The sequence below is a fragment of the Ranitomeya imitator genome, chromosome 5 (assembly GCF_032444005.1).
Source record: "Ranitomeya imitator isolate aRanImi1 chromosome 5, aRanImi1.pri, whole genome shotgun sequence".
Lineage (NCBI taxonomy): Eukaryota > Metazoa > Chordata > Amphibia > Anura > Dendrobatidae > Ranitomeya > Ranitomeya imitator.
In genome coordinates, this window is record NC_091286.1 from 517,006,012 (window position 1) to 517,030,384 (window position 24,373).

The 24,373-nt window shown below is 41.6% G+C and overlaps 1 long non-coding RNA gene across 1 annotated transcript in view; it reads right to left on the reverse strand.

Annotated features, from left to right (window-relative positions):
• Window positions 1–1,709: 1,709 nt before the first annotated feature.
• LOC138680850 (uncharacterized) overlaps window positions 1,710–24,373 on the reverse strand; it is a 28,284-nt gene continuing 5,620 nt past the window's right edge. The window contains exons 2-3 of the long non-coding RNA XR_011321809.1: window positions 11,520–11,624; window positions 1,710–1,839 (exon numbers count right to left, since the gene is read on the reverse strand). This is a non-coding gene — a long non-coding RNA (uncharacterized lncRNA). The remainder of the gene's footprint in view (window positions 1,840–11,519; window positions 11,625–24,373) is intronic.

Genomic DNA, 24,373 nt, shown 5'->3' on the forward strand with positions numbered 1-24,373 from the left:
TTGCCTCAGGGACTTTAATCTGCAGTGGTCTGATCACATATATTACTTTCTGCAATATCATAGTATAGCGAAAATCTATGGTTGTTTTGAAGCTCAGCGTGTGTTATCAACACATGTACTATTTAAATGCTTGTCACAAAGATTAGACACAAAGGTAGACTTTTTAATTTAGCCAGCATCTACAGCATGTGCAGCATGCTCAGCTCCTGAGCCTTTTCCACACTTCCCGCCGACTCGCTCCATGACAGCTATGTCCATCCTGGAAGGGTGTAACAAGGCTACTCACTTGGAAGCGATATGAGGTATCACAGGAACAGTTTTTGTTTAAAGTCCGGCTGGTTTATTTCTGTCCTCAACCACATTGCAGGAAAACTTAAATTACCATAAGCCCTTGCCTAGCACCAAGTAAACAGTTCATGCAATAATGCGGTTTGCCCGCTTGGCTTAGAGTCCAGCTTCTTACCCATGAGGTCTGCCACCACCACACACAGCATACTGTGTCAGATGAACAGGTCCCATTTTTCAATGTGAATCACATCCAGGGGAGGAGATAGGGTGGGTAAGCTGCTCACGATAACTCCTCAGCTGCTCACAATTAGAGCTGGAACTAAGAATTAACCTCTCTTGCTACTATGTATAGTAGAACATTACTCCAGGTTTATATCCCAGAGGACATGCACCTCTGTGATACATATCTCCCATTCACTATGTGTCTTGCAGCCACTTTATAAGGGGCTAAATAAAAATATGAGAATTTTAGAGTAAAAAGGAATTGTCACCATAAATCACAATATGAATGATTAGGATACCTATGTTTGGATCGGTTGATTGACGTTTCTTTATTTTAGCTTCTGAAATAGCAGCATAGTATGCACAGGTCATCTTCACCAGCCAAGCAGCTCGTAAAAGAGGCACTGAATATTTGGCCAGGTAGCCAAAAATATCTTCTTTCTTATTAGGTATAGGTACCTGCAATGTTAATAAAATGCAAAACACATTAGAGATGCTTGTTTCTAACTTTGCCCCAATGAACCTCAATGTATGAATGTATTCTAATGGGATTTCAGCACAAAATCTGTACTGAAATATGAGAGAAATCTGCCCACAGTCTCCCATTGACTTCAAAAAGAAATTATTAACTGAAAAAAAAAAACTGACAGCCACATATTGATTAACCCTACCGAATGTGTGGAAATATGGCATGTCAAACTGCAATTCCATGGCAGAAATTCAAGAGTCAGCCTTAGAATTCTACAACAGATTCTCTTGCAAATCTGCACCAGATTGTTTCAATACAATAAAACTGTAAAAAAAATAAAAATGTAATCTAAGGGATACACCCACTAGAATCTACATAAAAATTGCTAAAAGAAGCAAAAAGGGGATTTGTCTTAATGGCAAGAGGATAAGGAGCTGACTACGATGGAGTGCTGATGGCAGTTTATGACATGTCACATGAAAGAAATCTTCAGAAAATGAAAAAGAAAAATACTTTAATTTTAAATAAGTTCATTCCATGTGCACATATGGATCCATATTGATCTACAGAGAGATTTATGTCAGAAGTTGAGATACATTTGTCCCCAATCAACAGATGTAGCAACGTGTGGCCCAAAACTATAATGCCAATACAAATATACATTGTACCTGTTTAGCTAAAACAGTCAGGTGTTTGTTACCAGCCAGATCCGTAAACCAGCTGTGAATAGCACCCTGAGAACCAGCCGTCACCAGCCAATAGTTGTCTTTGGTATTAATTTGTGGCTTTTTCTTCCCAATGTCTTGAAAGGTGTTTAGTTTCAACTTTTCAGCAAGAATACTACTGAAATATGCTCCAATCTAAAACAAGAGAGAAGACGTCGACTATATAGGTAGAAAAAAAAGTTCCATAGTTGCAACCATTACATGAGGTTGTAATCATTACATGGACACTCAAGGAATAAGTGAATACTGTGCTGTCTTGTGGCTAGTGCAGTGACTCAAAAAAATCACAGACAACTCATGTATCAGCCCCCCCATGGGTACTATTATGGAAGGTTACTTTAAAGGGGCTGTCCGAAAGAAAATGTACTTCTTTAACCATGGATTCTCAGTCTCCTGGAAGGTGAGTATGGCTAAAAAAAAATATATTGGACAACCCCTTTAATGCTTTATTGACATGTATAACTTTTATAAATCCTGTTTCCACTTGTCTCTTCCCTAGATATTGTAGGTTTTGTGTCTTACAGTATATAAACATGTTTTTTTATTTTATTGTTTCTTTTTCCCCCAAGTTCATCATAAGCTTTACACTACAGTAGGTTTTCCCAAAAGTAAATATTAGTTTACTTTTAAAATGTTCATCCTTCTTGATACTATTGTTACATACATGTAATATCTCCTTCCTCAGTGCTTGCTGAAATGAGTTGGCCACTACTATTTTTTTATTGATGGGCTATCGGCCATTAATATCTGATCAGTGGAGGTATGACAGCTGGCAGACCCACCGATCAGCTGTTATTGGCGCCAGCTTCTGCCAGGAGTTCACGAATACTGCCAGAACACAGCAGCTCCATCAGTTCTATAATGAATATGGAGTGGATCTGCAGTACCACTGACCCGGGTAACAGCTGATTGGTGGGGGTGACAGATGTTGCACCATTATTGATCAGATATTGTTGGCCTATCTTAGGATAGATCATCAATAAAGAAAAAAAGTACTGACCAACCCCTGTAATATCCTCTCAGAATATCCAACCAATCTAGTGCCATTGAAGAAAGTCTCGACTAGCGCACAGATTCTTATTAACTGGCCTGCACAATAGTAAAAATCACACCGCCACACGACTACAAGAGGATCAGTTGGGGGAGCAAGCTTCTGAGACAAAGCTAAAGTTGGTTTCTTATTCATTTAGTATCTTATTCGGAGCTGAAGTTGGTTTCTTATTCGTCAGTTTCTTATTCTGCAATTTTTTCTTTTCTGTTTTTTATAGGTTTAACCCCTTAACCCCTTACCGGCATCGGACGTACTATACCGTCCGATGCCGGCTCCCCTGCTTTGATGCAGGGCTCCGCGGTGAGCCCGCACCAAAGCCGGGACATGTCAGCTGTTTTGAACAGCTGACATGTGCCCGTAATAGGCGCGGGCAGAATCGCGATCTGCCCGCACCTATTAACTAGTTAAATGCCGCTGTCAAACGCAGACAGCGGCATTTAACTACCGCTTCCGGCCGGGCCGCCGGAAATGATGTCATCGCCGACCCCCGTCACATGATCGGGGGTCGGCGATGCTTGTATATTGTAACCATAGAGGTCCTTGAGACCTCTATGGTTACTGATTGCCCGTCGCTGTGAGCGCCACCCTGTGGTCGGCGCTCACAGCACACGTGCAATTCTGCTACATAGCAGCGATCAGCAGATCGAGGCTATGTAGCAGAGCCGATCGGGTTGCGCCTGCTTCTAGCCTCTCATGGAGGCTATTGAAGCATGGCAAAAGTTAAAAAAAAAGTTTAAAAAAATGTGAAAAAAATAAAAAAACCATAAAAGTTTAAATCACCCCCCTTTCGCCCCAATCAAAATAAATCAATAAAAAAAATATCAAATCTACGCATATTTGGTATCGCCGCGCTCAGAATCGCCCGATCTATCAAATAAAAAAAAGTATTAACCTGATCGCTAAACAGCGTAGCGGGAAAAAAACTCGAAACGCCAGAATTACGTTTTTTTGGTCGCCGCGACATTGCATTAAAATGCAATAACGGGCGATCAAAAGAACGTATCTGCACCGAAATGCTATCATTAAAAACGTCATCTCGGCACGCAAAAAATAAGCCCTCAACCGACCCCAGATGATGAAAAATGGAGACGCTACGAGTATCGGAAAATGGCGCAATTTTTTTTTTTTTTTTTTTAGCAAAGTTTGGAATTTTTTTTCACCTCTTAGATAAAAAATAACCTAGTCATGTTTGGTGTCTATGAACTCGTAATGACCTGGAGAATCATAATGGCAGGTCAGTTTTAGCATTTAGTGAACCTAGCAAAAAAGCCAAACAAAAAACCAATGTGGGATTGCACTTTTTTTGCAATTTCACCGCACTTGGAATTTTTTTCCCGTTTTCCAGTACAAGACATGCTAAAACCAATGATGTCGTTCAAAAGTACAACTCGTCCCGCAAAAAATAAGCCCTCACATGGCCAAATTGACGGAAAAATAAAAAAGTTATGGCTCTGGGAAGGAGGGGAGCGAAAAACGAACACGGAAAAACGAAAAATCCCCCGGTCATGAAGGGGTTAATGACAGCCAATACGTCTTTTAACTGACCTAAGATATAAGAAAATAGTGTCCCCATACAGGTGACAATCCAGCAGCTGTCCACTGTACACTATAGCTGACAACTTGCTGCATTAGCCACGATCAGTATTTGCACCTTCCAAATCTGTTTAACTCCTTAGATGCTGCTGTCAATAGTGACTACATCATTATAAATGGTTAACAGAGTGTGGGGGCTTCCTCTTTGTCCAAACTTGTGCCCTCAGATCATGATTTTGTGGTCCTGATGTTTGCCATGGCAATTCACGGCCAAATAGCGGCCTTACAGTCTGACAGCTCTAGTAATCTGTTCAGAAGTTAGAGATATTTAGGTGGTAAAAATACACATTTTCTTTTCTGTTATACCACTTTGCATTAACCCCTTCATGACCCAGCCTATTTTGACCTTAAAGACCTTGCCGTTTTTTGCAATTCTGACCAGTGTCCCTTTATGAGGTAATAACTCAGGAACGCTTCAACGGATCCTAGCGGTTCTGAGACTGTTTTTTCGTGACATATTGGGCTTCATGTTACTGGTAAATCTAGGTCAATAAATTCTGCGTTTATTTGTGATAAAAACGGAAATTTGGCGAAAATTTTGAAAATTTCGCAATTTTCACATTTTGAATTTTTATTCTGTTAAACCAGAGCGTTATGTGACACAAAATAGTTAATAAATAACATTTCCCACACATCTACTTTACATCAGCACAATTTTGGAAACAACATTTTTTTTTGCTAGGAAGTTATAAGGGTTAAAATTTGACCAGCGATTTCTCATTTTTACAACGAAATTTACAAAACCATTTTTTTTAGGGACCACCTCACATTTGAAGTCAGTTTGAGGGGTCTATATGGCTGAAAATATCCAAAAGTGACACCATTCTAAAAACTGCACCCCTCAAGGTACTCAAAACCACATTCAAGAAGTTTATTAACCCTTCAGGTGCTTCACAGCAGCAGAAGCAACATGGAAGGAAAAAATGAACATTTAACATTTTAGTCACAAAAATTATCTTTTAGCAACAATTTTTTATTTTCCCAATGGTAAAAGGAGAAACTGACCCACGGAAGTTGTTGTTCAATTTGTCCTGAGTACGCTGATGCCTCATATGTGGGGGTAAACCACTGTTTGGGCGCACGGCAGGGCTTGGAAGGGAAGGAGCGCCATTTGACTTTTTGAATGAAAAATTGGCTCCACTCTTTAGCGGACACCATGTCACGTTTGGAGAGCCCCTATGTGCCTAAAAATTGGAGCTCCCCCACAAGTGACCCCATTTTGGAAATTAGACGCACCAAGGAACTTATCTAGATGCATAGTGAGCACTTTGAACCACCAGGTGCTTCACAAATTGAGCCGTAAAAATGAAAAAGTACTTTTTTTTCACAAAAAAATTCTTTTAGCCTCAATTTTTTCATTTTCACATGGGCAACAGGATAAAATGGATCCTAAATTTTGTTGGGCAATTTCTCCTGAGTACACCAATACCTCACATGTGGGGGTAAACCACTGTTTGGGCACATGGTAAGGCTCGGAAGGGAAGGAGCGCCATTTGACTTTTTGAATGAAAAATTATCTCCATCGTTAGCGGACACCATGTCGCGTTTGGAGAGACCCTGTGTGCCTAAACATTGGCGCTCCCCCACAAGTGACCCCATTTTGGAAACTAGACCCCCCAAGGAACTTATCTAGATGCCTAGTGAGCACTTTAAACCCTCAGGTGCTTCACAAATTGATCTGTAAAAATGAAAAAGTACTTTTTTTTCACAAAAAAATTATTTTCGCCTCAATTTTTTCATTTTCACATGGGCAATAGGATAAAATGGATCATAAAATTTGTTGGGCAATTTCTCCCGAGTACGCTGATACCTCATATGTGGGGGTAAACCACTGTTTGGGCACTCGGCAGGGCTCGGAAGGGAAGGCGCGCCATTTGACTTTTTGAATGGAAAATTAGCTCCAATTGTTAGCGGACACCATGTCGCGTTTGGAGAGCCCCTGTGTGCCTAAACTTTGGAGCTCCCCCACAAGTGACCCCATTTTGGAAACTAGACCCCCCAAGGAACTTATCTAGATGCATATTGAGCACTTTAAACCCCCAGGTGCTTCACAGAAGTTTATAACGCAGAGCCTTTTTTCTTTCCTCAAAATGATTTTTTAGCCTGGAATTTCCTATTTTGCCAAGGGTAATAGGAGAAATTGGACCCCAAATGTTGTTGTCCAGTTTGTCCTGAGTACGCTGATACCCCATATGTGGGGATAAACCACTGTTTGGGCACTCGGCAGGGCTCGGAAGGGAAGGCACGCCATTTGGCTTTTTAAATGGAAAATTAGCTCCAATCATTAGCGGACACCATGTCCCGTTTGGAGAGCCCCTGTGTGCCTAAACATTGGAGATCCCCCAGAAATGACCCCATTTTGGAAACTAGACCCCCAAAGGAACTAATCTAGATGTGTGGTGAGGACTTTGAACCCCCAAGTGCTTCACAGAAGTTTATAACGCAGAGCCATGAAAAAAAAATATATATATTATTATCTTTTAGCCTGCAATTTTTTATTTTCCCAAGGGTAACAGGAGAAATTTGACCCCAAAAGTTGTTGACCAGTTTCTCCTGAGTACGATAATACCCCATATGTGGGGGTAAACCACTGTTTGGGCACATGCCGGGGCTCGGAAGTGAAGTAGTGATGTTTTGAAATGCAGACTTTGATGGAATGCTCTGTGGGCGTCACGTTGCGTTTGCAGAGCCCCTGATGTGGCTTAACAGTAGAAACCCCCCACAAGTGACCCCATTTTGGAAACTAGACCCCAAAAGGAACTTATCTAGATGTGTGGTGAGCACTTTGAACCCCCAAGTGCTTCACAGAAGTTTATAATGCAGAGCCGTGAAAATAATAAATACGTTTTCTTTCCTCAAAAATAATTATTTAGCCCAGAATTTTTTAATTTTCCCAAGGGTAACAGGAGAAATTTGACCCCAGTAATTGTTGCGCAGTTTATCCTGAGTATGCTGGTACCCCATATGTGGGGGTAAACCACTGTTTGGGCACACGTCGGGGCTCGGAAATGAGGGAGCACCATTTGACTTTTTGAATACGAGATTGGCTGGAATCAATGGTGGCGCCATGTTGCGTTTGGAGACCCCTGATGTGCCTAAACAGTGGTAACCCCTCAATTCTACCTCCAACACTAACCCCAACACACCCCTAACTCTAATCTCAACTGTAGCCATAACCCTAATCACAACCCTAACCACAACCCTAATTCCAACCCTAACCCTAAGGCTATGTGCCCACGTTGCGGATTCGTGTGAGATTTTTCAGCATCATTTTTGAAAAATCCGCGGGTAAAAGGCACTGCGTTTTACCTGCGGATTTTCCGCGGATTTCCAGTGTTTTTTGTGCGGATTTCACCTGCGGATTCCTATTGAGGAACAGGTGTAAAATGCTGCGGAATCCGCACAAAGAATTGACATGCTGCGGAAACTACAACGCAGCGTTTCCGCGTGGTATTTTCCGCACCATGGGCACAGCGGATTTGGTTTTCCATAGGTTTACATGGTACTGTAAACCTGATGGAACACTGCTGCGAATCCGCAGCGGCCAATCCGCTGCGGATCCGCAGCCAAATCCGCACCGTGTGCACATAGCCTAATTCTAAAGGTATTTGCACACACTGCGGAAAACGCTGCGGATCCGCAGCAGTTTCCCATGAGTTTACAGTTCAATGTAAACCTATGGGAAACAAAAATCGCTGTACACATGATGCGGAAAAACTGCACGGAAACGCAGCGGTTTACATTCCGCAGCATGTCACTTCTTTGTGCGGATTCCGCAGCGGTTTTACAACTGCTGCAATAGAAAATGGCAGTTGTAAAACCGCAGTGAAATGCGCAGAAAAAATGCGGTAAATCCGCCATAAATCCGCAGCGGTTTAGCACTGCAGATTTATCAAATCCGCAGCGGAAAAATCCGCAGAGGACCAGAATACGTGTGCACATACCGAAACCCTAAACCTAACCCTAGCCCTAACCCTAGCCCTAACCCTAACCCTAACCCTACCCCTACCCCTAACCCTACCCCTAACCCTAGCCCTAACCCTAGCCCTAACCCTAACCCTATTCTAACATTAGTGGGGAAAAAAAAAATTCTTTATTTTTTTATTGTCCCTACCTATGGGGGTGACAAAGGAGGGGGGGGTCAGTTATTATTTTTTTATTTTGATCACTGAGATATAATCTATCTCAGTGATCAAAATGCACTTTGGAACGAATCTGCCGGCCGGCAGATTCGGCGGGCGCACTGCGCATGCGCCCGCCATTTTGGAAGATGGCGGCACCCAGGGAGAAGACGGACGGACCCCGGCAGGATCGGTAAGTATGATGGGGTGGAGGGGAGCACGGGGGGGGGATCGGAGCATGGGGGAGTGGATCGGAGCGTGGGAGGGGTGGAACGGAGCACGGGGGGGTGGAACGGAGCACGTGGGGGGTGGAACGGAGCACGGGGGTGTGGATCGGAGTGCAGGGGGAGTGATTGGAGCATGGGGAGGGTGATTGGAGCACGGGGGGAGCAGACAAGAGCAAGGGGGGAGTGGAGCACAGGAAGGAGGGGAGCCGGAGCAGTGTACCGGACAGATCGGAGGGCTGGGGGGGCGATCGGTGGGGTGGGGTGGGGGCACATTAGTGTTTCCAGCCATGGCCGATGATATTGCAGCATCGGCCATGGCTGGATTGTAATATTTCACCAGTTATAATAGGTGAAATATTACAAATCGCTCTGATTGGCAGTTTCACTTTCAACAGCCAATCAGAGCGATCGTAGCCACGGGGGGGTGAAGCCCCCCTGGGCTAAACTACCACACCCCCTGTCCCTGCAGATCGGGTGAAATGGGAGTTAACCCTTTCACCCGATCTGCAGGGACGCGATCTTTCCATGACGCCACATAGGCGTCATGGGTCGGATTGGCACCGACTTTCATGACGCCTACGTGGCGTCATGGGTCGGGAAGGGGTTAATTCCTGTAAAGCACCTGAAGGGTTAATAAACTACATGACAGCAGTTTTTTAATTTGTCTAGGGGTGCTGTTTTGAAAATGGTATCACGTTTGGGAGTTTCCCAAAATATAGGACCCCTAAAGTCACTTCAAACATGGATAGGTCCCTAAAAAAATAAGTTTTGTAAATTTCCTTGAAAAAATGAAAAATTGCTGCTACATTTTTAAACCTCCTAAAATGCTAAAAAAATAAAAGAACATTTTACAAATGGTGCTGATTTAAAGCCGACATGTGGGAAATGTTATTTATTAATGTTTTCCTGTGGTATGACCATCTGGATTAAAGGGATAATCATTCAAATTTAGAAAATTGCTAATTTTTTAACATTTTTCTCAAATTTTTTATATTTTTAATAAACACAAAACATATTGACCTAAATTTACCATTATCATAAAGTATATTGTTTCACGAAAAAACATTCTCAAAATCACTGGGATTTGTTGAAGCGTTGCAGAATTACCACATAAAGTGACACTGGTCAGATTTAAAAAATTTGGCTCCGTCACTAAGGGGTTAACAACAAAAAATAAGCATCACAATAATAACATACAATGCAGTGAGGTGCCCTGGTGTGAATACACTTAAAAACAGCAACAAAAATTATAAAACTGGCACAAAAATGGGCATCAAAGTGGGCACCAAAGGGCATCTGTGTATTCATAGTGTGAGATCAGTGGCCCAAAGACATTTAACCCCTTAAAAACACCAGTTACTTATTCAAATGGCTGAAAACGACTGTCTGTCAACTTTGATGCCAGTTCTGATGCCCAGAACCTATTTGGGCCAGGCTGGAGAGACCGGGTTTTGATGTGGGGCTCCCTGTTCTATATATCTGTACTGTGTTATCAGTGGCCCAAAGTAATTTAACCCCTTAAAAACATCAGTTACTTATTCAAATCTGTGAAAATGGGCTGTTTGCTCACTTTGATGTCAGTTAAGGTGCCCAGAACCCATTTGGACCAGGCTAATAGGACCTAGGTTTGATGCAGGGCATCACTATCTGTGTATTCTTAGTGAGACCAGTGTCCCAAAGTCATCTAAGCCCTTAAAACACCAGTTACTTATTCAAATGGCCAAAATCCACTTTGATGCCAGTTGTGATGCCCAGAACCTATTTGGGCTAGGCTGGAGAGACCTGGTTTTCATGTGGGGCTCCCTGTTCTATATGTCTGAAGTGTGAGATCAGTGGCCCAAAGTCATTTAAGCCTTTGATTAATGCCCTTCGGTGCCCACTGTGATGCCCTTTTTTGTGCCAGTTCTATAAATTTTGCAGCTGTTATAAGTGTATTCACACCAGGGCACCTCGCTGCATTGTACGTTATTATTGTGATGCTTATTTTTTGTTGTTAAACCTATAAAAAACAAAAGAAAAAAATTGGGGAATAAGAAACTGACAAATAAGAAACCAACTTCAGCTCAGAATAAAAAACCAACTTCAGCCTCGTGTTTCTGAGTATATGTGATCGCCAGCCCAGGACACAATGAGTGGACGTTCTGAGAGGAGATGAAAAAACATCAGGATCCTAATAACAAGTAAGTAAGAGCAATATTTGGGTCGCAGAAGTATTTTTCCATATTAATCGAAAGCTATGTTTTGATCGAGAGGGATAGAATGGGTTGTGCACTACTTACAAATGGTTCAAAAATGGGTCCATGGTGGTCCTGACATAAATAGGACATACTCACCTACTGGATCCGCACCACTTCTTCATACTGCAGCCATGGTCTCCTGGTCTCTTGGTTTTCCCTTCTGGCAAGGGAAATCAGGTGACCGCTGCAGCCAATCAGTTGTTAGCTATTTCAGCACCACTGGGTACTCATTTGTTAAACATTTGTAAATATTGGACAGCCCCTTTAAGACTTTACTCACATCTGTTTTTAACAATGGTACAGTACCAAATTAATAGCAAGATGGACATCAACAACCATTATCTGCTGCCATAGATTTATAGGTTTTCTGTGGCTTGCAGACAGGTGTTAGCTACATGGAGAAATCTGAAGCACCAAGATCTAGATATAATAGACTGCACACAAATATTGCGGGATTCATAGCTGTACATATAGTCGCTAATAACGGAGGTGACGTGCTACTGTGCTGGGTGGCTAGGACTGGCTGTACAAATGTTTCCAACGGTAACACAAGTAATGAAAAGCAAAAAAAAAAAAAAAAAGTTACCTTAGATGGGTTAATGACAATGCTCCTGGCCGATCCATACTCATCCCCAGAAAATGCTGGCTGGTTATTGAATCCTTGTTTTACATTCACTGCAGTTAGTTCATCCTGTAGTCAATGATGACAGCTGACGGTTAGGGTTAGATATATAAACCATGTGATACTGAGGAAAATCCAATGATAAAATATGCCTATTGTCCAGAACCTTCTTCTTATCGGTTTCTCTAAAACTTTCCTGAAACTCTTGTGTAAATATTTTAGCACAATTCTATACCAAGTAAACAAGTATTACTTATTGCCACTATCTTATCTTAAGGCTATGTGCACACGTCCGGAATTGCCGCAGAAATTTCCAACGGCAATTCCGCAACTGTGCCGCGGGTATAACGCATGCGGAATTGGCATGGGTTTTCCTGTTATACACTAGCGTTTTTCAAGCATAATTAGCCTGCAGAATGCTAGCGTTTTCCAAGAGATCTGTAGCATCGCTTGGAAAACTGATTGACAGGTTGGTCACACTTGTCAAACATAGTGTTTGACAAGTGTGACCAACTTTTTACTATTGATGCTGACTATGCAGCATCAATAGTAAAAAGATCTAATGTTAAAAATAATTTTAAAAATAATAAATCGTGATTTTCTCACCTTCCGGCGTCCCTCGCAGCCTTCCCGCTCCTCGCGATGCTCCGGTTCCCAATAATGCCTCGTGGCAATGACCCCAGCATTAGCCTAGCGGCAGAGTTGCGGACGTGTGCACATAGCCTAAATGGTTTTCCACTTTTAGAAAAGTGGATCCCATGCAATTCCAGTAAAGTAAAGTAACAAAGCCAGATAGAACTTTACATCTATGGCACATAAAGAAAAGCAGAGGATTTAGATTTCTCCATTGAACACCTGAAGCTTCATCTCTTACTCTTATGAAATAAATCAACATTGCATGAAGGCTACATTTCATTAAATAAACTATGTTTATGTGATTTCCTTTGCTGCCATTTTAGAAATTATTACTATGCTGTCAATGTTTATGAGGGAACACTATGCAACTACTTTTTATGATGGGGTACCATGCCTCCACTGTTTATGAGAGAGCACTGTGCCAGAATTCCCATTATGCCACAATTGTTTATCAGGGAAAATGATGATGTCACTGATTAGGAGTGGACACTACATTGAGAAAATATCTTTAATTGGTGGTACCTTGCTGACGAGGCTTATGTGGGTACTCTGCTAGCACTGTTAATGTGGTCACTCTGCTGGCCCGGAATATGTTTGATTTTTTTTTAAACCTTTACTGACATAGGACATACTGGATATAGTTACAGCATAGTTATAGCTTAGTTATGATATTGACCCTTCATATCATGTCCTTCTTCTGTATACTGAGTTTTCATCTCTCAGATAGACTGTCATTAAGCATATATATGAAATGGCCAACAAAGGAAATCCAAAGAAAGCAGTACCATGCGTCTATAGTAGAAAGGTGCAAACCTCAGGAACCTGAGTCCATGTCCCCTTAAATCCACAAAATATTAAAACAGGTCACGCTATAATGTTCTAGTGAATCTAAAGCATTGATTTCTTGCAACTATAAGACCGCAAGATTTCCAACCTGCAAAAAAGTTTAAGGCCTTTTTCACATGTATATGTTTCTGGTATGTGTGGTAACCATTTTTTTCATGGATACCACACACACCTGTTATAACCTACACTGCCATGCACATGTCCATGTTTTCACGCAGACCTTGTGTCCATGTAAATTACAAGGAGACATGTACATTTTTTTCTGGCAGCGCAGATGCCGAGGGCCAATAGAAGTCTACGGGTCCATGAAAAACATGTATAGCACACAGATGGCATCCATGTGCCACCTGTGTGATGTCCGTGTTTACCATTGCAAAATATAGAGAAGCTTTGTAATTTAGTCTTTATCCAAACCGAAAAAACATGAATGGCACACTGATGATACACTGATCCAAAATACTGATGACACCGGTGCTCTTTATTTCCAGTACCAATTATATATGATATGCATATGTGAAGGAGCCTCTCAGGGCTTGGTTTGGGGATTTTATCGGTTGACCTGCTACTTCATGGTCAGGTATTCTGCTTGTTGAGCTATTGTTCTTTTCCCTCCCTGTCCAAATACTGATTGTTATTTTGTCCTTATTCTCCCTTCTTGGTTTTCTCCTTTCCAGGAGTTTCCATTTTCCCATTTTGGTTTGCCCTATCACATTCTGTTTATGTAGTATCCCTTCTCTGCACTTCCTTGCTGGCTATCCTGGTGGATATATATTTAGGAGTTCCAGCTCTTTATCTCAAGGGTTTACCTTGCTGGGTAAACTCCAGTTGTATTCTTGCATTAAGTTGATTTGCTTTCCCTCCCAGCACCTTTTACCTTTATCGCTGTTAGGTTCTTGGGAAGTGTTACTTGTTCCTTTTATTTTTTTGTATTCCTTAACCTTTACTCTGTCTCCTTATTTGAATGTGTGTTAATTTTTCACCCTAGGTTCTCGTATCTATCCTTACACTTTTTCCCTTGTAGGTAGCCAGATCTGAAGTTGTGTTTTTTTAGTTGTTAGGCTAGAGCCTTTGTAGTTTGTACAGGATCCAGTTTGGTTTAGGTGCAGCGTTTCCTTGATTTGAGTGTGAACACGTTAATAACAGAGGTCTAAGACAGAGCTGAAATGTTCTGGTCTTACAGATATACAGAACATCATTTTTTATTTCCTAGTACATATCATTGAACCTAATACAATGTAGCATTTTACAGCCAATGAAACCTGGATTGTTAGATTTATTATAACTACAAACTGTGTTCTCAGCATAAATGAGTACACCCTAACCGATTTGTCAGAAAACCTTTAGTTTTCTTTCAGAATCAACATTTTTTTATGAGATACTGTACTACAAAATACTCCCACACATGTGGGCCATTATTTGCAAACAAGAAAAAAAAGGAAAGAAATTTTCATAACATTCATTCAGAATCAAGTTACAAAATTGGGTAAATCCAATTGAAAGTGTTATAATAACCAAAACCTAAAGTTTATACTACAAAATTTGAATTTTAAAATGAATTCCACTACAGCTAAGTCTACTTATTTATCAAACAGGTGACAGTTGGCTATTAAAGAACGTTCCTTAACAAAGAAAACCCCTTCCCATTTCATGCTGTCAGCAATGGCACCATATGGAAAAGAAATGTAATGAGACCTCAGAAAAAAAATTCTTTACACAAGAAAGGTGAAGACTACAAAAAGATCAGTAAATGTTTCCTTGTCAATCAAAATATTGTAGAAAAAGTGATGCAAAAATTTAACAAAGATGGAAATGCAACCATCTCACAGAGATGTCCAGGCCGACGATGGAAGTTAACACTTAAACAAGAGTGTTTGCTAAAGGGAAAGGTTGAACACAATCGACATGCAAGTTCAGTGCAGTTGCTAAAGAATTGAACAGCAGTAAATTGTGCACACCGGAACCCGCACAATGGAGTTGGAACTCTGCATCTACTGTCAGGAATTCACGGGGGGGAATTTAATCAACCAGCTCAAATAATTGTATGCTTACACTAACTACCGTTCATGAATTCTTTATATATAATTGGTCATCTGTGCAGCAAGTACTTCTTGACTAACTTTAACCATACATAGAAGTGCCATATCCACCAACTTACAGTATTTGTGTGTGCTTCATTTTTTGTAGCTGCTTTCTACTTCCTTCTGATCTATTAGCATGGCAGAATCATTTATTTATCTTAGTTTTCTCTCACTTATGGGTCATCATACAGGACCCATGGATCTGCCAAGCAGCTTCTAGTACCTTCCTCTTACTAATCCATTGGGTGCTAGTGTATTTTAATACTTAATACAAATATGCAAACAGGAAATGCAGCAAGCAGGGCGTAAGGCGCATTTCCTAATCCCCGGCTCATGCTCCACACAGGTCCTCGTTGACATGAAAAAGAACTTACGATTCACTGTATTTCTCTACACTCCCTGACAGAAGTTATGTCGCTTATCCGTGTTATGTAAATAAAAGCTTATAACCTAACGTTAAATTCATCCATTGGTTGTATAAATTATTCTTTTGAAAGCTGAACTCCTCCGAAATGTGGTTTAGGTTAAGAAAATAAATTGGCATCAATGCAGAAATATTGATCAATTAATGGACACAGAATGGTCAGATTTTGGCAAGACAAAAGTTTTGTTGCCTGGTAATATAATGCACCCAATCCTAGTTTACATCCTCACCTGTGCTCAGTAAATGATTGGTTAATTAGTGTATGTGTATAAAAAGAAACCCAGCACCCCAGACCTTTACTTGAACTGCAACCTGAGCTCTGACAACATGCCAAAAATCTACCCTGCGACCCAAGCCTGGATTATTAAGAGGCTGAAGACCAGATCCACTGCAGAGGTGGCTGACACCTTTAATGTGTCTCAGCGTCACGTACAAAGAATTAAGAAAAGATTTGAAGAGACAGGAGATATGTTTGATAGGTCCAGCAGACCTCGCAAGGCAACAGCTCAGGAGGAATGTTTGTTGGTTAGAAAATCCAAAGCAAGCCCTTCTTCCACTGCAGCAGAGCTCCAACAGGCCTGGTCACCTCAAGTCCCTGTGTCAACTAGAATAGTTTGAAGGATTTTGTCTCGAAATGGCCTCCATGGTCGAATCAGTGCCCAGAAGCCAGCACTAAACAAAAGGCAAATAAAAAATTGTGTGGCATTTGCAAAGTCCCACAGCCTGCTAAACAGATGGACATTGGAAAAGTGGCAGAAGGTGGATTTCTCTGATGAATCTTCAGTAGAATTACACCACAGACCTGCACCACAAATACTGCAGGAGACCTACTAGAGCCCGCATGGATCCAAAATACACCCAGAAAACAGTTAAATTTGGTGGTGGAAAGATCATGGTCTGGGGTTACATTCAGTATGGGGATGTGCGCAACATTTGTAAGGTGGAAGGCAATATCAATAGCCTAAAATATCAAGAAGTATTAGCTACCTCTTATATTCCAAATCATAAAAGGGTCAAATTCTGCAGCAGGATGGTGCTCCATCTCATACATCCATCTCCACAACAAAGTTCCTCCAGACAAAAAAGATGAAGGTGCTCAAGGACTGGTCAGCCCAGTCACCAGACATGAACATCATTGAACATGTTTGGGATAGGATGAAAGAGGAAGCTTGGAAGACAAAACCAAAGAATCTAGATGAACTCTGGGAGACATGTAAGACTGCATTCTTTGCTATTCCTGATGACTCCATTAATTGTATGAATCATTGTTGAACCGCATGGATGCAGTCCTTCAAGCTCATGGAAGTCACACAAAATATTACATTTTACTCTAATAGCACCACAACTTAATTCACCAATGTTATGTAAAATATATTTGTATTTTAAGTTAATCATTTGTTTGAATATCACATTACTTTCTGTAGGCGACAAAACTTTTGCCTTGCCAAAATCTGACCATTCTGTGTCCATCAAATGATCAATATTTCTGCATTGATGCCAATTTATTTTCTTAACCTAAACGACATTTCGGAGGGTTTCAGCTTTCAAAAGAATAATTTATACAACCAATGGATGAATTTAACGTCAGGTAATAAGCTTTTATTTACATAACAAGGATAAGCGACATAACTTCTGTCAGGGAGTGTACTAGATCTTGTCTAACTGCACCCGTAACAGATGTCAGGAAGACCGTTCCCAGTCAAAACGTTGGACCACATCTGTTATTGATTCTTTGCTGGGTCAAAATAAATTTACACTGCAGTAAAACCTACAGTCTCATTTTCTTTTGCGGTGCTTAGGCTCTTACCTATACATGTCTCCAGTGACAGCAGGGCAAAATAAAGTTCCATTCTCAAACTGATGGAACTTGTGTCCATTACACATTTACGACATGTATTTACCAGATGGGAATGCCCCGTTAAAAAAATTGCTACTAAAACTTTGCAGCCAGGTAACCACAAGACACCTTCAGAAGGGTTGTGCTGTCCAATCTTTAAAGGGTCAGAACCGTTTGGGCAGCATGAGTGGGGGATGGGGAGGGGTAGTTATTTTTAATGCTAGGCTAATGCCTAAATCGTTTATTAATTCTAAAAACTGAAGGATCCGTCATAGAGGCCGATTTTGTTTGTCTCCAGTATACCCCTGGGGAAATATAACGCTTGTCAAGCAAGTATTCAGAATGCAGAAGGGATGCCGACTCACACAAGCTATAGTGCAGATGCTTAAATACCCACTAGAGACCTGGTGGTGATAACGGTATTAAGAAAACATTATATTACCTAAGGAATCTCTATGTTCCCCAGAGCTGATAATTATGGTTTTAGTTTCCAGAGAGATACCTTTATTCATTGGACTTACTCTTATTTCCCAATTATCTCCAGGAGATTTCCCCTTTAAGTCATTAATATGGGTCTGCTGTATCCTAAAGGTTCAGTTATATACGGTAGGTGAGAGCAGGTGATAAAAACTAATCAGATCCCCTGTCACTTGTAGTATATGACAATTATTCGTAAAGCCTGTAATTAGTCATTTTCACTGGAGCTGAGAGTTTATTTTGAGCAGTGCTGTCATTGATATGCCTCCATTTTAGAACACAACATATGATGGAGCCAATTGCTCACATTGAAATATTATAACATGTTTTGTTCTTAATCATGAACATTTTATTTTCCCATTAGTTTGCAATATATTTCCTTATCTAAAATAATATTTTTGTTCCAGATTGTTCCCTGCAGACCCTCTCTCATGAGCACAGGAGCTACAATATTAGGCTTCATTTTGAGCACTGGTCACAACATCTAACTTTTTTATTATCTAAAACAGACACATCAGCTTATTGTGAGATTTTTTTCCCGATGTGCATGGGAATTGTTAATACTTTTCAGATTACCAATATGTGTGTGTGGAAGTGTGCAAAAGTATTACAAATGTAATGTGCTGCAGGCAAACAGAATGGTTGTGTAACAAAATGGGAGTGAGCTTGAAGTATAAATCATAAAACTGTGTCCCTACTATTTGCCTATTTGCTTATCACTTTGTTTCAATTGACAATGTTTGTTTGTGAAGTGTAATGACTTTTTTTAATTTTCCTAACAATAAAAAATATTGCCAATGATTAGTGATGAGCGAACGTGCTCGGATGAGGTGTTATCTGAGAATGCTCATGTGCCGATAGAGTATCTTTGGTGTGCTTGAAAAATATGTTCGCGTCTCCGCACCTGCATGTCCCGCGGCTGTTCGACAAGCCTTAACACATGCGGGGATTTCCTGTTTGTTAAGCAAGCCCTGCATATGTTGCGCCTGTCGAACATCCATGCAGCCCCAGGGACTCGGATATTTTATTCTAGCATGCTGAAGTCACTTGGTTAGCACCCGAGCATTCTCAGAGAACACCTTATCCGAGCATGTTCGTTCATCACTACCAATGATTAAAAAAATGATGATATCAACACCATTTTCTCCACTGTCATAGTATTACAAAAATAGGCATAGTTGCCCACTGTCCCACATTTGCTGAGACTGTCTTTAATTTTTAGCTACAATTTGTAGTTGACTTGGGATTACAGGGTTATTGTTATCATTCTCATAAATGGAAAAAATTGCAAACTGCTTGTTAAAACACACAGCTGTGCACTTTACTTGATATCAAAAATCCTTCCCATTCTCGACAATGGAAGGATTTTTAATTTTATGGTAATAGCCTATGTTACTGCCACCTCTGTAGTCTATTAGCTCCTGGATAAGGAGCAAAGCACTTACAAGCTAATTCTGTGACATACTTATTGGTGCCTGCCCTTCCTGTATCTCTTTCTGTTGTCGAGCAGCCCCGCACTCTTATTGCTGGTGACAGTTCTAGTTCTGTGTCCTCTGGGACTTGTAGTTCCATCTGGGCTAGGAGGTTCAGGTAATGTCTGTCAGTATTTGCTCTCTGCTGTACGGCCTGGATGAGGCTACATGCAATTTATGCCCCTGGAATCTGACTGTCCACAACCAGTTATAACTTGACTTGCTTCACTGAACTTCTGTGTATCTTGCTTTTATTCCCAGCTGTCAGTCCTGATTTTGTCCTTGGTTCATTTTTTTTCACTACTGCTTTACTATTTTGTCCCTGTACCAACCTCCTGGTTCTGATTTGGCTTGCAAACCATTTTTTCTGCCAGTCTGAATCACTGGCCAGCAGCTGACTTTGTGGTCCTAACCCTGGATCCCCCTGTGTACGTCTACATTCCTGTACAAGGGTTAAGAAGAGAAGGACAGAGCAACCCCTTTGGATCTGGAGAATAGAGTGGCTTGCGCCATGTCTGTGATAGACATTTTAGTGATGCCAAGCGACCATTGATAGGCGACTGCTGATAGTCCCATGGTTCACTTTCCAATATAGCTTGCAAGTGCTGCCCTGAAGCTTGCTGGATCCAGCCTCCTTCAATGCCCTTGTACTACACTGATGCTGAAGAGTTAAATTTGCCTCTGCTTGCAGCATGGGAGAATGCAGAGTTTGGGCCAGCAGCGTGCCAACTCAGTTGGTCCAAGCAAACAATAAAACCAGAGCACACCGCCCTCCAACAGGTTTGTGAACTGTTCTGAAATTCCAGGACTGTCCGTAAACATAGGGCACTTCTGTGCCCTGTCCGTAAAAAAAAAAGTAAGGCATCCGTGTTTTTTTTGAAGCTGAAGAAACTGCTACAGATTATTTTGACTGTAATTATTTGACAGTGAATGCCGCTGATGTCTCATATCAGAATTATGGGCTGTAGACATGGATCATTTAGACTATGTGCACACGTTGCAGATCCGCAGCATTTTTTCCACATGGAATTGCACCAAATCTGCAAAAGTTAGCTCAATCAATGTTAATCAGTGGGAATTCAGAATTGGTGTCCACATGCTGTGGAAAATTCCGCACTGATTTGCAGTGTTTTATTTTCCGCAGCATGTAAATTCTTTTTGCGGATCTTCAGCGTTTCTGCACCCATTGACTTACATTGAGTCAGTCAAATCAGCAGCTAAACCGCAGGTGTTAAAAGGTTTGCTGATTTGCTGCGGATTTGCATGCCAAAAATGCTGCCAAAAGGAAGGAGGAAGAGTGTGTGGGTGGAGAATATGTGTGTGGGCAGAGAATGTGTGTAAGAGGAGAATATGTGCGGGTCTGTCTGTTTGTCTGCAGGCATCTGTGTGTGTGTGTGTGTGTGTGTGTGCTTGTGTCTGTGTGTGTCTGCCTGTGTGTGTCTGTCTGCGGTTGTCTGTGTGTAACCAGGCATTGTCTGATGGGACTACTACTCCCATCCGGCTATGTCTGCTGTCACATATAACAGTGACAACATGAGCCGATGATGGGACAGTAGTAGTCTCATCATCTGGCGACTGTGTTCATTGTAAAACAAAAAAAATTCATACTCACCAAACACCTAATCCCCGACACCCGTGTCTCCTGCAACAAAAAAAATAAAATAATAAACCAACATATACTCTCTGTCCACCGTAGTCCATTTAATAACTAGTGTCCCACGATGATCTCACGTGTAGAACAGAAGATGTGACCGCTCTACCCGGGATCCGGTGATACACTGCAGGAGGTGACCCCTCCTGCAGTGTATCACTGCGCCGCCGTGAGAGTTCACCGGAGTTCGTGCTTTCACTTGTGGCACCACTGCGTGAGAAAATTCTCACGCAGTGGTGCCGCAAGTGAAAGAACGAACTCTGGTGAACTCTCAGTGATATACTGACAGGAGATAATAGCTTCCACGGTGTATCACCGGAGGCCGGGTAGAGCTGTCACATCTCCCGATGTGACTGTTCTGCACATGAGATCATTGTGGGAAACTTGGTAAATGGACTACAGCGGACAGGGAGTATTTATGTTGGTTTATTATTTTATTTTTGTTGCAGGAGATCGAGGGAGTTGGGGATTAGGTGATGCAATAAGTATGGTAAATTAAGATTCAATAAAGGAGTCTGTGTGATTAGTTAAATTAAAGGATTTTATTCTGGCCGTGTGTTTATTTACCATATAACTATAGAATTAGTAATGGATAGTTGTCTTATAGATGCCTCTCCAATACTAATCCGTGGGCTTGATGTTACCTGACAATACAAAGGTAATATCAACCCACAAACATTACCCCACTTGCCACCGCTACAGGGCTAGTGGTAAGAGCGAGGCTAATTGCCAGAATTGGCGCATCTATAAGATGCGTCATTTCTGGGGCAGTCGAGAGCTGATGTTTTTAGCCTGGAGGGTTGCCAATATACATGGCCCCTACCCACACTATTAATATCAACCCACAGCTGTCTGCCTAGCCTTTGCTGGTTCGATTTTATAGGGGGACCCCATGTAATTTTTTTTCTGGGGTTCCTCTGTAAACCAGCTAATAGAATCTATTTTGTTTTGATCATCCGCCATCTTGTTGTGGTTTTCTGGCTGCTGGTCTTTTTTCCCTGGTGCTGGGTTGTTTTGGTCAGGTGATTGTATCACTCTTTATTACCCAGCACCTGCCTCCCATTCCTTGCTGGGCAACAGTGTCAATCCGCTAGAGTTCTAGCTAGGTGCTTAGACAGCTTTCTGTGTTTGATATTTTGCAGTTCTGGGACCTCTGGTTCTGCTATCTTTTGTTTGTGTTTTCAGTTTGTTTCTGCAGTTATCTCTGTGTTTCCTATTAGGAGGTGACCTGTTTTTTTGTACCCAGTCCTTAGATCTTTTAGGGACCTCCTTCCCCTTATCTACAGGTCTTTGCTGAGTTTAGACTAGGATCATCGGTGGGTCTATTCGTAAGGAATGGGTCACCCACTCCATCGTAGGGTTTCAGCCTAGTTTTAGTGCAGGGTCAGCTTTTCCCATCTCTCCTAGTTTTGTGCTGCAGTTTCGTAACACTAGCCAGTAAAGGTTAAGCAAACGGCTGTGACCTGATATTAATAGCCTAGGTACCTTTATGGCTATTGGCTCCTTCCCATATTATCAACATCAGCCCTCAGTCGTCAGCTTTCCCTCTGCTGGTTAAAAAAAGTATGTGGGAGCTCACGCAATTTTTGTTTTACAAATGTTTTGAAACAGATATTGCGTTTGACGCAGATTTCGTGTGTTTATTTAACTCTTTATGTACCATTGTCTTCATGTACCATTATATTAATGAGGGTGTCTGGCTGACATCTGTTCATTACTAAACCTTGAGCTGAGCTTGGTATAAAATACATATATAGGCCGGCTTCACACTCAGCGTATGAAAATACGGTCCGTATATTACGGCCGTAATACGCTGAAATGTCCCGAAAATAGTGGTCCGTAGCTCCTCCGTAGGCAGGGTGTGTCAGCGTTTTTTGCGCATGGCATCCTCCGTATGTAATCCGTATGGCATCCGTACTGCGTGGTTTTCTCGCAGGCTTGCAAAACCAACATACCGCTATAGAAATGATCCATGTGTCCCAAAAAGAAAAATATATATATATATGTTGTCTATATATATATATATATATATATATATATATATACAGTGGGGCAAAAAAGTATTTAGTCAGTCAGCAATAGTGCAAGTTCCACCACTTAAAAAGATGAGAGGCGTCTGTAATTTACATCATAGGTAGACCTCAACTATGGGAGACAAACTGAGAAAAAAAAATCCAGAAAATCACATTGTCTGTTTTTTTAACATTTTATTTGCATATTATGGTGGAAAATAAGTATTTGGTCAGAAACAAAATTTCATCTCAATACTTTGTAATATATCCTTTGTTGGCAATGACAGAGGTCAAACGTTTTCTGTAAGTCTTCACAAGGTTGCCACACACTGTTGTTGGTATGATGGCCCATTCCTCCATGCAGATCTCCTCTAGAGCAGTGATGTTTTTGGCTTTTCACTTGGCAACACGGACTTTCAACTCCCTCCAAAGGTTTTCTATAGGGTTGAGATCTGGAGACTGGCTAGGCCACTCCAGGACCTTGAAATGCTTCTTACGAAGCCACTCCTTCGTTGCCCTGGCGGTGTGCTTTGGATCATTGTCATGTTGAAAGACCCAGCCACGTTTCATCTTCAATGCCCTTGCTGATGGAAGGAGGTTTGCACTCAAAATCTCACGATACATGGCCCCATTCATTCTTTCATGTACCCAGATCAGTCGTCCTGGCCCCTTTGCAGAGAAACAGCCCCAAAGCATGATGTTTCCACCACCATGCTTTACAGTAGGTATGGTGTTTGATGGATGCAACTCAGTATTCTTTTTCCTCCAAACACGACAAGTTGTGTTTCTACCAAACAGTTCCAGTTTGGTTTCATCAGACCGTAGGACATTCTCCCAAAACTCCTCTGGATCATCCAAATGCTCTCTAGCAAACTTCAGATGGGCCCGGACATGTACTGGCTTAAGCAGTGGGACACGTCTGGCACTGCAGGATCTGAGTCCATGGTGGCGTAGTGTGTTACTTATGGTAGGCCTTGTTACATTGGTCCCAGCTCTCTACAGTTCATTCACTAGGTCCCCCCGCGTGGTTCTGGGATTTTTGCTCACCGTTCTTGTGATCATTCTGACCCCACGGGGTGGAATTTTGCGTGGAGCCCCAGATCGAGGGAGATTATCAGTGGTCTTGTATGTCTTCCATTTTCTAATTATTGCTCCCACTGTTGATTTCTTCACTCCAAGCTGGTTGGCTATTGCAGATTCAGTCTTCCCAGCCTGGTGCAGGGCTACAATTTTGTTTCTGGTGTCCTTTGACAGCTCTTTGGTCTTCACCATAGTGGAGTTTAGAGTCAGACTGTTTGAGGGTGTGCACAGGTGTCTTTTTATACTGATAACAAGTTTAAACAGGTGCCATTACTACAGGTAATGAGTGGAGGAAAGAGGAGACT